Source organism: Sciurus vulgaris (genome assembly GCF_902686455.1).
Source record: "Sciurus vulgaris genome assembly, chromosome: 7".
Lineage (NCBI taxonomy): Eukaryota > Metazoa > Chordata > Mammalia > Rodentia > Sciuridae > Sciurus > Sciurus vulgaris.
In genome coordinates this window covers 122,713,150-122,728,144 of record NC_136467.1, presented here as the reverse complement: position 1 = coordinate 122,728,144, position 14,995 = coordinate 122,713,150, and the positions used below count along the sequence as shown (strand labels likewise).

The following is a 14,995-nucleotide window of genomic DNA, read 5'->3' as shown; positions in this document are numbered from 1 at the left end:
GTGGGCATATCCATCCCTCGGTGGCACTTTCTTGAGGGCAGGGACCGTGCCTTCTCTGTTGGTGTCCCCTCTAGCCTTTAGTACAATGGTCTGCTGTGCTTATATGTTTCAGAGATAAACAACAATCTTGTGGAGAGCAGAGGAAATAGGAGGCAACTGAGTAACGAAGGGGGTGAATTATAATACCTCTGCCATTACAAAAGCCTTCTCAGATGGCAGTGCATGCGTCATGGAGTTCACTGACTTCCATTCAGCAGGGCGCTGAGCCTTTGGCACTGGCTCATGTGGTGGGGCTAAAACAGGGACAGGAGCATGGATCACATGCCAAGCAACAAATATTCCTGTTATACATCAAGGACTATGGAGAAGCCAGGTGCAGTGGCGCACACCTGTAATCCCAGCAGCTCGGGAGGCTGAGGCAGGAGAATCGCGAGTTCAAAGCCAGCCCCAGCAGCAAGGTCCTAAGCAACTCAGTGAGACCCTATCTCTAAATAAAATATAAAAAGGCTTGGGGATGTGGCTCAGTGGTTAAGAGCCCCCTGGATTCAATTCCTGGTACCAAAAAAAAAAAAAAAAAAAAAAAGAACTATGGAGAACAGGATCAGAGTGTGGTGGCAGAGAGCCATTTGAGTAAAGAATGACATTGCAGCTGAGAGCTCCAGAGCAGGCAATGAGAACAGGGAAGGGGAAACTTCTTTGAAAGGCCTGGGGGCCACAGACAGCTTGACAGACAGGCAGCCTGCGCGGTAGGACGGATGCATAAGGGGAGGCGGGACACGCACGAGGCCTCAGGAAGGTGGTCAAATTTTCTTAAACGTGCAATAAAAAGCAGTCAAGCAGTAGTGACAGTACTCAACTGTGTTTTAGAGAGTGCCTTTACCAAGCCCATGCCCCTCTTGACAACCCCCACTCTGTTGCTATGAGATCCAGCCCATGAGATAAAGGTATCATCACCTGCAGCGAGTTCAAAACAAAACAGATAAACCTGAGGTTTAGAGAAATGGCTGTTTCTTGCTCCAGGTCCAGGAAACCTGCAGGCTTTCCACTGCCCCAGGCTGCTCTTTCATATGAGGTCCTCCTGAGGGGGCCAAGGGCAGGGACAGGTTGCCAGAACCCAGGTTGCCAGCTAGAGGCGGGCTCAGCCCTGCTGCTCATTAGAACTCCCTGGAAGCCTTTTGAAGGCCCATTGGCCCAGGCCACACTCCTGATGGGTTAAGTCAGATGCCCTGGGGGTGGGACCCAGCTGTCAGGATTTTACTTTTTTTTTTCCCTTGGTGTGTAATAAGCATATAGTAAAGTGCACAAATCTTCAGGTTACAACTTGGTGCATTCTTACATGTATGTATGTTTGTGTATAAATCCATGTTCCCTGCCTTCCAGACCCAGTCACAGAATATGGTCAACACCCCAAGAATCTCCCTTTCCAATCAGCCCCCCACCACTCCCAGGAATGTGCTAATTCTTACTGATGTCACCACAGTATGTACTTTGTGTCCCCCTTCCGACCCCCTCCCCATCTCCAGGCCTCTGAGAATCATCTGTGTAGTAGGTATCAATAAGTATTTTTGGTTTCTAAGTATCATTCCGTTATTAGAAGATTTCATAACTTGTTTATCCATTCACCAACCAATGGCCATGGAGTTTGTTCCGTTTTCCGCGATGGGCAACAAAGCTGCTAGGAATCTTTTTGGTGTCTTTGGTGGATGTAAGTGTTAAGGGCAGGAGTTCTTATGCAGTCTGAATCTAGAACGAGTGGCTGTGGGAGATCTACAAGTCCCCAGGGGTCCTCTATTGAAGAAGCCAGGGGTTCTCCCCAGGTTGGAAATGAGTAATCTATGGCTTGTAAAGATTTTCAAGTTTCTTTCCTTTTGAAATTCCTGGGCCTTTAATAAAAATCTCTGTCCCAGCAGCTTGAGAGGCTGAGGCAAGAGGATCACAAGTTCAAAGCCAGCCTCAGCAACTTAGGGAAGCCCTAGGCAACTTAGTGAGACCCTGTCTCTAGATAAAATATTTTAAAAAAGGCAACTCACAATAACTATGGAACCAACCTAGGTGCCCTTCAACAGATGAATGGATTAAAAAATGTGGACTATATATATATAATATATATAATCTTATATATGTAATACATATTATATATTATATAAAATATAATATACAGTATAATATTCCATCATATATATTATATAGATTATATGTGATGGAATATTACTCAGCCTTTAAAAAGAATTATGGCATTTGCTGTTACATGGATGAAGCTGGAGAATATCCTGCTAAGCGAAATGTCAGTCCCAAAGAACCAAAAGTCACATGTTTTCTCTGATATGCAGATGCTAATTCACAATAAGGGGGGCTAGGGAAGAACAGAGTTACTTTAGATTAGGTAGAGGGGATTGAAGTGAGAGTGGGGACATGGGGTAGGAGAGATAGTAGAATGAATCAGACATTACCGACGTATAACTATAGGACCGGTGGGATTCTACATCATGTACAACCACAATGAGAAATTATACTCCGTTTCATATGCTGTATAAAAGTGCATTCTACTGTCATATATAACTAATTACAACAAATTTAAAAATTAAATGGGGTTAAGCGCCCCCGGGTTCTATCCCCAGCGCCTAACCTCTCCCAGCACCTCAAGAATGGAGGCGGGCCTAGAGGAACAGCGCCCCCTCCAGAGCCCGCGACCGGGTAGCTTCTGGGGGCTCTGGGGCTGCGGGCTGCAGGGATGTTCCGGCCAACAGGGAACCAGACTTTCCTCAACCGACTGCCCGCCTCACCTCTTCCCACACCTCCCTTCCCCACACCCAGAATAGCTTTCTAAGCACATTACCTCTTCCCACTCATGCAGAAACCTCCTGCAAAGAGCCATCTGTGTCGCGAGTCTCCCTGTACGGCTCCCCGCACGCGTGAGTTGGGGTACGCGGCTGGACGGCTGCTGATACACTCGGCGCGTGGCGCGCTTGAGTCGCCCAAGTCTGGTGCCAGGGGACAGAGGGCCGATTGCTCTCCACGGAGCGCGGCATGCCCTCCACCAGGGCAGATCATGCGCGACCTCCGCAAGGCGACTGCACCTCTGGCTGTCACTGTTGAGGGCAGCTCCTCTGGCCCACCGTATTTTCCTCACCTTGAGTGTGATTAGGGTCAAGAGGAAAACAGCAGCACACAGGAAACGCCCAAGTTTACAGCCTGTTGGATCTGTGGTCTGCGTGCCTGCTCTTGATGGGATGGTGGGCGCTGGAGGAGATCCCCACTGCCGCCGAGGTCTGGGTCATCTATTGCCACCTGTAAAGCTCTGAGCATTTCTCCTCCCTTATATTTTTAGATGTCTACCCACGTTCTTTTTAAAACTCCAGGGCACTTAACCACTGAGCCACATCCCCATTTTTATTTGGAGACAGGGTCTCCTTAGGTTGCTTACAGCCTTGCTACCTTGCTGAAACTGGCTTCAAACCTGCAATCCTCCTGAGCCACATTTTCAAGTACCTATTTTACAGCTGGAAAAACTGAGATGTGGTAAAGTTTGGAATGTCAGGGCCTGAACGAAAGGGATTTCTGCCTGTGGTGCACACAGTTGGGTCCGAGCTGCCAGGAACAGTGCCTAGCGCACAGGAGGGACTCAGGAAAGATTTCTTAAAGAAACAAGCAAAGATGGACCTGGTGGCACATGCTGGTAATCCCAGGAGCTCAGGAGGCTGAGTCAGAAAGGTACGAGTTTGAGGCCAGTCTGGGCAACTTAATGAGACCCTGCCTCAAAGTAAACGGTAAAAAGGACTGTGGTTGTAGCTAAGGGGTAGAGTGCCCCTGCGGTCAATTTCCAGGACCAAAAAAAAAAAAAAAAAAAAAAAAAAAGAAACAAGGGAAGCTTGTGTGCATCTTGACTTTGAAACTCCAACCTCGATTCCCTCTTCCCACTGAGTTTCCTTCTTTAGCAGAGCCTCAAAGGACAATCAAGACAGCCACATTCTCCTCCTAAATTTCTACTCCTAGCCCCCATTAGAGCCTCCTTTTACCTCTGAGATTAAGAGCACAGACTTAGGAGCTACATGGGCTACACCAGAATCCGGCTCTGCCACTCTGTGGCTGTGGGGCCTCGGACAAATTGCTTGGCCTCTCTGGGCCTCAGCTGCCTCACCCTTTTTCTGGAGATAATAGCAATACCAACCTCATGGACTTGAATATGGAAGTTACCCAAGAAATGTTAGTGATTGGTATTACTTTTATTTTTAAATTCATTTTAAATATTTCATTATAAAATAAAAACAGATACGTGAACACAGAATACAAAAGTATAACAGTGCATTTTCATTTTTTGTGTAGTGGATTCTTTTTTTAAAGCACTTTTAGTTGTAGATGGACACAATATCTTTAATTAATTAATTAATTTATTTATTTTTATATGATGCTGAGGCTCGAATCCAGCACCTTACACACGCTACGTAAGTGCTCCACCACTGAGCTACAACCCAGTCCCTGTGTAGTGAATTCCTATCATGCATATCCCCTTATAACCCCCCACCTCTACCGAAGTCCCTCCCTGTCCCACACCAGTTGGGAGTCCTTGGCCCCCACAAAGGTACCCACCATCCTGTCTCATTATCACACAAGCATCTCTAGACACCACAGTTCAGTCTTGCTCACTTAAAAAAACAATTTTATGGATGTAAAGTTTATACCAAATAAAACTCACTCATTTCAAGTGTTCCATTTTGATGAGTTTGATAAACTTACAGGGTCTTGTAACCATCACTTGTGAGCTTAAGAACATTTTCACGACTCCCCTGTATTTTTCTTGTGCCATTTATACTCAATCCCTTCCCCTAGCCCTGGCCCCAGACAACCTCTGATCTGCTTTCAGTTTGTGGATTAGATTTCCTTAAGCCAGGTGTGGTGGCTCATGCTGTAATCCCAGCCACTCGGGAGGCTAAGGCAGGAGGAGGATCACAAGTTTGAGGCTGGTGTCAGCAATTTAACTTAGCTTTTCTACAATTTCATATAAATGAAGTAATGTGGCATATTCTTTTCTGCTTACAGCTTCTTTCACTCAGCAGACTGGTTCTAACCTTCATGCCTGCTGCTGCCTATGTCAGATTGCCTTGCTTTTTTATTGCTGTATAGTATTCTGTTAAATTATTATACTAAATTTACTCATGCATTTTTATTTTGATGGGCCCTTGGGTTTTTACAAGTTTTTGGCTATCAACAATAGAGACACTACAAACATTGGTGAACAGGTCTGTTCGTTTTTTTGGTACCAGGGATTGAATTCAGGGGCACTTAACCTCTGAACCACATCCCCAGCCCTATTTTGTATTTTATTTAGAGACAGGGTCTCACTGAGTTGCTTGGTGCCTCCCTAAATTGCTAAGGCTGGGTTTGAACTCGCGATCCTCCTGCCTCAGCTTCCCGAGCCACTGGGATTACAGGCATGTGCCACCACACTGGCCAGTGAACGGGCTTTTGTATAGACGTTTGTTTTCATTCTCTTGGGTGTAAATACGCAGGAGTGGGATTCCTAGGCTGCACGGGAGGTATGAAACTGTCACTGTTTTCCAAAGTGGCTGTACCATTGGAGGTTCTTACCAGTAATATATGAGAGTTTGGTTACTTTGCATTTTCACTAACATTTAAAGCTGTCATGATTATTTTAAAAATCAGTTTTTAAAACCATCCTAACGGGTATTTAGCAGAATCTTTTTATAGTTTTCCCTAGTAACCAATAATGTTAATCATTTTTTCATGTGTTTAGTGGTCATGCAAATATCTTCTTTTACTTTGAGACAGGGTCTCACTAAGTTGTTCGGGGTCTCACTAAATTGCTGAGGCTGGCCTCCAACTTGAGATCCTCCTGCTTCAGTCTCCTGAGTTACTGGGATTAAGGTGTGTGACACCGGCACCGGGTTGAAAGGTCCTTTCAAATCTTTCATTCATTAAAAATGTCGTCGCCCCTCCCTCCCAATCGGAAAAGCCATCTTTGCCTTTTTTCTGGGTCCAGCTCGTGGCAACCGCCTCTGGCAGCTTTATAGCCAGAGGCCCTGGACTCTAGTTTCCTTTTGAACCCACTGCCTCCAATCGCCACATGCCCCACTATGTCAGACGCGGCCGTGGACACTCGCTTCGAGGTCACCACCAAGGACTTATGAAGGGGGAAGTTGTGGAGGAGGCAGAGAATGGGAGAGGCGCTCCTCCTAGTGGGAATGCTAATGAGAAAAATGGGGAGCAGGAGGCTGAAGAGGAGGTAGATGAGGAAGAGGAGGAAGGTGATGGCGAGGAAGAGGCTGGAGAGGAGGAGGCAGCTGATGATGAGGAGGCTGATGCTGGTACCAAGCAGCAGAAGCCCTACGAGGAGGACTAGGCAGCAAAAGAGGAAAAGTCCAGCTAAAAACAAAAGGCCGCCGCGAGTTATTCGCCCTCCACTTGCCGCCTCAGAATCTGATCGTGGTCACCTCGGAGTAGAGAGGCCCGCACGGGCCCCGCCACCGGCAGCAGCGCCACCGCGGATGGCAGGCGCTGTCCACCCAACCAAAACCACAAGGTGATTTTGCAAAAGGGGAGGAAAAAAGAACCCACACTTTCAAGGCCCTGCTTTTTTTCCCTTAAAAGTACTTTTTTAAAGAAAATTTTGTTTTTATTTTTTTATTTACATTTTTTATTTTTGGACATATTTTTAGGGGTCAGTCATTTTTAATGATCTTGGGTGACCAAACTAGCGTTTGGAGCCTTTTCCGACCTACTTCTGACTTTACTTGTGCTGTGACCAGGTATAAATGATAAATCTCAAAGGAGGTAAAAACCTTGTAAAAAAGGCAAAAACAACAACAAAAAATCTTATTCTGAGCATTCCAGTGCCTTTTTTTGTGCTTTAGCTGTACTGTAAGTAGTTGGTTTGCATGAAATGGTTAAAAAGGTCAAAGATAGAAAGGTTTCTTTTTTTTTTTTTCTTTTATATATTTATTTTGTCTATGAAGTTGCTGTTTATTTTTTTGGCCTGTTTGATGTATGTGTGAAACAATGTTGTCCAACAGTAAACCCGAATTAAAAAACAAACACACCAATAATGTCTTAACTGGCAGGATGTAGTGGTGCATGATTATAATCCCAGGGACTCAGGAGGCTGAGGCAGGAGAATTACAAGTTCAAAGCCAGCCTCAGCAATTTAGAGACTTAGCAACGAAGTGACTTAGCAAGACTCTCGAAATAAAAAATAGAAAAAGGGTTTAGGATGTGGCTCCTTGGTAAACCCATGGGTTCAATCCCTGGTACCAAAAAACTAAAGGTCTTAATTGTGTTACGATATACATTCCATAGGATTTTTCCGTCATAGCCATGTTTAAATGTATTTTTTGTTTTTTTGCCCATGTTATAAATTGGGTCATCTGTCTTCTGTCTGAATTATAGGAGTTATTTATATAATCTAGATGTAAGTAGTTTTTTATACGTATGATTTATGAGTATTTTCTCCTCTTTTGTGGCTTCCCTTTTCATTTTCTTGGTAGTGTCTTTTGAATGCCAGAAGTTGCAATTTTCATTTTAATTTATTAATATTTTAGTGACCCATGCTTTAGAGATCTTTGCCTATATCGAGCTACAAGGATTTTTTTTCCTGTTTTCCTTTAGAATTTTTTTAGTTTTGACCAGACATGGTGGCCTATAATTCCAGTGGCTCGGGAGGCTGAGGCAGGAGGATCTTGAGTTCAAAGTCAGTCTCAGCAACTTAGTGAGTCCCTAAGTAATTCAGCGTGATCCTGTCTCTAAATAAAATTAAAATTTAAAAAAAGGTTGGGGATGTGGCTCAGGAGTTGTGTGCTCAAGGGTTCAATTCCCAGTACCAAAATGAAAGAGGTGGAGAGTGTGGCCCGCACACCCTAAGTGACCCCACCCATGAGTCATGCTCTTGAATAATCTTTTCCTCTTCAGTGTGGGGACTTGTTCCCAGCCAGTAGAATAGGGGGCGAGGGGTGCGGCTCCTGTGATCGTGTTTTGCTGGTCATACACACGTGGTGCAGTTCCACATCTTCCTTAGTTCCCAGTATTTCTGCCAAACTGGCTGCTGGACTCAGATTATCAGATTCCAGTCGAATCCCTTCCGCAGTACATCAGGGAGTGGGGTGGTTTTCTCTCAGCAGGTACTTCTGGCTGTCTCTCTTGTGTGGCCACTGTTGGTGCCTTATACCAGTCATTCATCGAAGGCATCGAAATGGTGATGTCCAATCTACTGTTTCTTTTTCATTTATTCCTTGTCTTACTGTCATGACGATCTGCCTTACCTCATACAGATACATCACACACACACACATAAAGCAGGATAAATGCTTTATTCATTTTTAAAAATTTTACCAGTCTTCGAGATTAATAAATTCTTGGCAATTATCTTTAATAGCATTATGAACCCATAGATTTAAATCTATTTGATTGATTTAAATCCATTGTAATTCTTATCCTTATTAAGCCCCCATGTTCCAGCTGGAGCCTCTTCAGTCTGGCTTCTGAGGCCCCTTGACGTGATCCTGTTAGTCCTCGAGAGCTTTCTTGCTAGCTGGTACGTCTAGCTGATCCAGGCTCATCTCGTATCTTGTGCTTTTCTGTTCTAGACTTGAAACAAGGCATGTCTCTAGAAACTGGATTTCTTTCTATGGTATCTAGGACACTTGCTGTCATTGGGTTGATTACTGTTTCCAATCTTTCTGGTGGACAGTACTAGAAAATCTTTGTGAGCTCATCTGATATCAGGAAGAAAGGGCGACGAGAGACAACCTATGAGTAACTGCCATTCCCACTTGTTTCGGACCCTCTTCCTGGCCTTCATTTCTTTCTTTTCTCTTTTGATACTGGAGTTGAACCCAGGGGCACTTTACCATTGAGCTACATCCCCAGCCCTTTTATTTATTTATTTATTTGTTTGTTTATTTATGATGGGGTCTTGCTAAGTTGTTTAAGGCCTAAGTTGATGAGGCTGGCCTTGAACCTGTGATTCTCCTGCCTCAGCCTCCCGAGTCCCTGGGATTACAGGCGTGCACCATCATGCATGGCGCCATCTCTTTCATTTCTGTTGTCCCTATTCTACTCCAAATTTTGTGCCATGCCCAGCAGTGTCTCCCTAGTGTGGATCATGGCCCAACAGAGCAGGCAGCCCTGCAGTGTCTGTCTCCAGAGACCATAAGCACCACAGACTGCTCTGGTCTCTTCGGCCCTCACACTTGGTCACCCCAGTTTCAGTAGTTCTTAAATTGGTGGCCTGGCTTCTTGTGAATATCTGCTGCCTGTTTGAGGCCCCCCTGTTTTCCTGTCCCCTGGATGCTGCCCCATGGCCTCCCTTTGTGTCCTTCCCATAGATGCAGTCTCCTGACTGTCAGTAGTTTGTCCCCACCCACTTGGATTTCAGGCCTCACTAATATCCAGTGGTGTTTTAAACCTGGTCTGTGGTTTGGTGACCCTATGGTTGCTTGCTGAGCCGGTGGAGGAGCTAGGTTGGAAGGTCTGCAGAAGCTTTGCACTGCACATCTGGGTGGTGCACTCTCCTCCTACACAGTGACGGGTCCTTCAGTAACTTGGGCTTCCTTCAAGCACAGAGGTGGCTTCCCCAGAGAGCCCAAAAGCAGAAGCCACTAAGCCTCCTAAAGATCAAAGAGGAAGGGTCAGGTGTCACTCCTAAGCTTTCTGTTGGCCGAAGTGTCACAAGGCCTGCCCAGATTGGAGGAGAGAGGAAACAGACACTGGTCCCTGGTGGAAGGAGCCACAGGTACCAGCAGGGAGAGGGGATAGCTGATGTCATCCTCAGAGATTTCAGCTCAGACTGGTCCCTCTCAGTACCCATGCAGGTGCCATCCACAACCCTGGACTAACGGAAGGCTATGCCTGTCATGGTGACTTAGGGGTCATCTTGGGGTTCTGCTTCCACCCAGATGTGCAGTACCCACCTTGGGCCCAGGCGCAGGAGGCTTGGTGTGGTCTAGCACCAGCCCTGGAAAGGAATTAGCTCCCATCTTCGCTCCCCGCCCCATCACTTCCCATCCCTCCCAGGCCCTCGGAGGGTTGGCAGGACATACGGCCCTGCCAGTGGTAAGTCAGGCCGGGAGCTCTGCCAGGGAGGGCCAGATGGAGCAGGAAGAAAGCACAAACCAGCCCTCGTGGCCGGGGCCATAAATAACGCTCCTGGGTGCGCCTCGGCTCTGCAGGCTCATTTCTCGGCCCCCTCATCTCTGGCCGGAAGGCCTTCATCTGCCTGGTGTAAGGGCTCCCTGCAGCTTGCAGGGCCAGGACGGCTGAAAGGGAAGGTGATCATTTGATGTGTCAGGGTCACCCCGAAAGCCATTCTTTTGTTCCCACCTTGCTGCTCTTCCCTGAGTGGCGCTGAGCCTCCCAGCCGCTGCTGGCTCCGCCTGGGGCCTTGACATTCTGATGGACTAAAGGGCAGGACATTTTCCTCTCTGATGCCTCGGCTTTTTTTCTGGGCTGCTGGGAGCGCCAGCCAGGCTGATGCCATATGGCAGGTCCCCTTCCCCAGCCACAGACGTGGATTCTTGCAAATTGGAGGGCAGGCCCTGAGCCTCGCTCCAGCTGTCTTCTGTGCCTGGCTTTCTCCCTTCAAGGTGAAGGTTTGATTTTCTGCCTCCAGGCAAATCCCACAGGCTGTCCCTTTCTTCTTAAGAAGTAGGAATGCAATTCTGAGTTCTGCCTGCCAGAGCTCCACATTCTCCTGGAGCTGCAGAAGCTCGAGGAAGCGGGGATGGGAGCGCGGGAGGCCTGGAGCTGGGAGGCTCGGAGCTGGGAGGCTCGGATGCCTAGCTGCTGTCACCTCGGGGCCTCCTTCCTGCCTCACTTGATGTCATGAAATTTGTTTGAACTGGGAAACATCTTAGAGCTTTGATTCTCTAAGTGTAGCCTGGCTCCCACGCGGGAGTTCCCCTGGGGAGATTTTAAAAGTGACAGGTTCCTGGGCGTCACCAGCCCTGCTGTGTCACAGTCCATGGAGAAGAGGCGCAGGAAGCTGTATATGAAAAGAGGGTTCTGGGGGCTCTGACGCCCAGTGAGGCTTCTTGTCTCAGGGCGTAGGGTTAAGAAATCAGCTTCTGAAACCAAACTGGCCGAACTGGCTGGCAACCAGACCGCCTAGAAGAGCAACTTGCTCCCCTGGGTTTAAGTGTTCTCATCCGCAAGATGGGAAAGGTGACAGCAGCCACTCAGAGATAAGGATAAAAGTTGGATAATTCAGGGAGCATTTCCTCCATGTTCACATGATCATTATGAGAATCAAATGCTTGGTTTTGCTCAGAGCAGGGCAGAGACCCAAACAGGGAGAGGCCCTGCCGAGGCTCACTCACGGGCGCCATGCCAGATTCACAGGAGGACCCAGGTCACCATGCATGACTCCCTTGCCACGTGTGCCATCCTGGATTTGCATCTGGAGAGGGACAAGAGAGTGACCCCACTCTTCCCTGAGCATACTTGCCTTTCCCCAGGAGGTTTCCAAAGTTGCCCTGCAGTGTCTGCCTCACTGGCAGACGGAGCCCAGGCGGTGACAGTGGGGCAGAGTCCTGCCAGGCTGGGAGCTGTCAGCTCCTATTATCAACCCCACGCTCTGATCCCCTGAGCTCTCTGGCTTCTGGGGAGGGTGTCAGCAGTGCTGGCAGTGCTGGCACAGAAGCAGATGGAGCAGAGCCTTCCGTGAGGGTCCCTGGGCCTGTGGCTGGAAGAGCCAGGGCAACCTACTGGCAATTTAGAAGAACAGAGAACAATAATGGATAAAATGGCTGCCTATTCGCTGCGAGCCAGCTCTGCCATGGTTGTAGCCATTTTACAGAAAAAACTGAGACACACCCTAGGCCACGCAGCAAAGGTGGAAACAGTTGGATGACAATTGGAGCCATGGGTGTGCATTCCAGCTTTGGGTAGGGAGGCAGCAGGGTCCATTAAATAGTCCGAATCCAAATCCCAGCTATGTTGCTATCTGCGTGGCCTTGAGAAAGCCACTTAGCTTCCCGAGTCCTCGTTTCTCACTGTTACATGGAAATAGTAACCTTGAGTGGGAGTCTAGTAGTGTGTATTAGTTTTCTACTGCTGCTATAACAAAAACCACATGTCGAGCAGCTTAACATCATGCATTTGTTCTCTTATAGTTCTGGAGGACGGAAGTCTGAGATAAGTCTCACGGGGTTAAAATCAAGGTGCTAGCAAGGCTGGCTTGTGCAGCTTAATTCAGTCCCACCCAGATAATTTAAGATAATATCCCAAAATCTACAACTTAATCACATCTAGAAATATTTGTTTTTAAATACTGGGGCTTGAGCCCTGGAATACTTAACTACTGAGTCACATCTCCAGTGCTTTTTAAAAATATTTATTTAGAGGCAGGGCCTCACTAAGTTGCTGAGGCTGGTTTTGAACTTATGATCCTTCTGCTTCAGCCTCCCAAGCTGCTGGGATTACAGGCGTGCACCACCGTGCCCAGCTCAGATTTGTTTTTATAATATAAGCTCTACACAGGTTCTGGAGAGGAAGGCTTTGGCATCTTTGGAGACTACCAATTGGCCCACTACTGAGGAACTAGCCACACGGAGGCCTGGTCATTGTTATACTCTGGCCTCAGGTTGTTAGCTGCTGGTGTGATCCTGGACAGGGGATTTTACTTTTCCAAGTCTCAGTGTCCTGATCTGTAAAACGGGGACAACGCCCAGGCTGTTAAATGAAGGGGCTGCATTCTGACATGAAAATGGCCAGTGGATCTTCGTTGTGAGTTTGGGTGATGCTGCCTGGGTGACAGTGAGGTCCCTGGGCTCCCTGAGTATGCCCTGGGCAGGGAGTGGGAGGCCCACATCCCAGGATGAGGAGTGGAGGCAGGGTGAGGGGCCCACTTCTGGAGTGGGCACAGGGTCCTGGGCACTGTGTGGCAAGTCTTCCCCTGAGCTTCTGAGGGGGCTTGGTGGGCACAAGCCACTCTGGGCCCCGGGAGGTCTGATGTGGCGTGGGCTCAGCTTAACGTCTAGCTTAACGTGCCTGCAGCCTGGCTGAGATCAATCCCCCGCGTGCTTTGTGCCCACAGCAAACGCTTACTGTCAACATGGTGTCAGGAGCGGCAGCCAGAGAGACCCGTTCTGCGGGCCACCCACGGGAGTCCTGCGTGGCCGCTGTTGCTAAGCCTGTCCTCCAGCTCACCGCCCCACTCAAAGGTCCTCAGAACCATGATGCTGGCCTGCACCTGTGACACTGCCCGCGGACCCCCACCATCGAGGCGGGGCGCACGAGGTCGGAGGCTGCAGGTCCCCAGGAGCCCCAGCTCCACCCAGCGGCCAGCGGCCACCTTCCCCGGGTTCAGGTACCAGGCTCCGCAGCAGGGCTCCAGGGTTTCAGGGTTTGGGGTGCGTTGTAAGGTGACCAGGGGCTGGGACGGGGCTCTGCCTGTCCTTGAGCAGAGCTGCAGTCACCCCCATTGCTTTCCTTCCTTCCTTTGAGGCCTGGGGCCTCAGCTCCTGCCTCTGTGGGGCCAAGTAGGAAAGAGGGGGTGGAGGGGACCGAGGCCTGCCTGCCGCTTAGGGCCACTGCAGGTTCTGCTGCCCGAGGAGCCAGAGCCAGAGGAGCCGGTGACAACCAAGAGGCTCTCCTTCCTGCAGAAAGCAGAGCCCTCTTCCCAGCAGGGATTCCGAGGTTCCAGGGAAAAGCCGGGGCGGGGTGGGTGTGCCACGTGGGGAGCAGGGGGTCCCCGCCGCTGTGGTGGGGCACCCACTGTGCCACCTCACGTGTAGTTTTCTGACACCAGCGAAGTGACCCTGTCAAGAAATTTTGGATCTTCTGAATTTTGGACCATTTCTACATTGTATCAGTGATGTCATGGGGACATTCACTGACCTAGGCCAGGTGTGCTGGTGCACGCCTGTAATCCTGGCCACTTGGGAGGCTGAGGCAGGAGGATGGAATGTTGGAGGCCAGCCTCAGCAACTTCATGAGACCCTATCCTAAAACAAAAAATTAAAAGGACTGGGAAATGTAGTTCAGTGATTAAAGTGCCCCTGGGTTCAAGTTCCAGTAAAGAAATAAAAGATTAAAAAAAAATTTTTTTAAAGAATTTATAATTTAAGTTTTTTGGATGGGTAATTCATTTACCCAGTTCAAATGCAGAAAAGGAATGTGAGGGTGTATAGAAGAATTCCTGCCTTCTGCTCCTCTTTCCTAGAGGCAACCCACTTTTTCCTAGGTCCTTGGGTCCTGCCAGAAATACCTTCCACACTTAGAAGCAAACATGGGTGTGTATTCTTCTGCCATTACTGTCACATACACACACACACACACAAATAAATGATAGTGACTTACAACTTTGCACCTTTTTTTCCCTTAAGGCAGACACTTGGTGATTGTTCCATATTGAAGCATTAAGAGCAGCTGCCTCTTTGTTATCAACTGTATAATATTCCACCATTCAGCTGTGATGTGGCATCGTGTCCACTGAATCCCCTGTGGAAGGACATGTAGGTGGTTTTTGGCCTTCAACTCTGCACACCATGCTGAGCTTCACTGTGTGGTTGAAGAAATGGAACTCTGGGAGCAAAGCCCCTCCTCAGGCCCCATAGTGAGTTGGAAGGACCAGGGTAAGGTCGCAGTGCCCTGGCCCTGCGCCCTGTGGTGCCTCCCCATCTCGTCTTGGCCCAGTCCTCCTGGCTCTCGGAAGACAGGTTGCATGAGGAGGAAACCGGAGGCAGGAGGGTGAGCAGCCCCGTGCTGCTGTGTCCTCCTCCCCAGCGGTGGGGGGTCCAGCAGGGAGGAAGACCTCGCTCTCAGAGCAGGAAGCAGCAGAGTGACTGCAGGCGGGGAGGGTGCTTTGCTGCCTGAGCCTCCTCACAGTCTCTGCGCAAATCTCCATTCTTCATTGCATGGGGTTTGCTTTGGGGGAAGTAGAAGCTAAATCACAGCCACGGATTGGACCCAGGCCTGCCACCGACTCACTGGGATCCTTGGCAAGTCGCTCACCTCTCTGGGCTGACCTGGGGGAGCTTCACCCCAC

At 48.7% G+C, this 14,995-nt stretch overlaps 1 pseudogene across 1 annotated transcript in view; it reads left to right on the top strand.

Moving 5' to 3' along the window:
* Window positions 1-6,092: 6,092 nt before the first annotated feature.
* LOC306665762 overlaps window positions 6,093-14,995 on the top strand; it is a 202,735-nt pseudogene continuing 193,832 nt past the window's right edge. Inside the window, exon 1 of the transcript in view lies at window positions 6,093-6,263. The product of the transcript in view is annotated as an uncharacterized misc_RNA (transcript). The remainder of the gene's footprint in view (window positions 6,264-14,995) is intronic.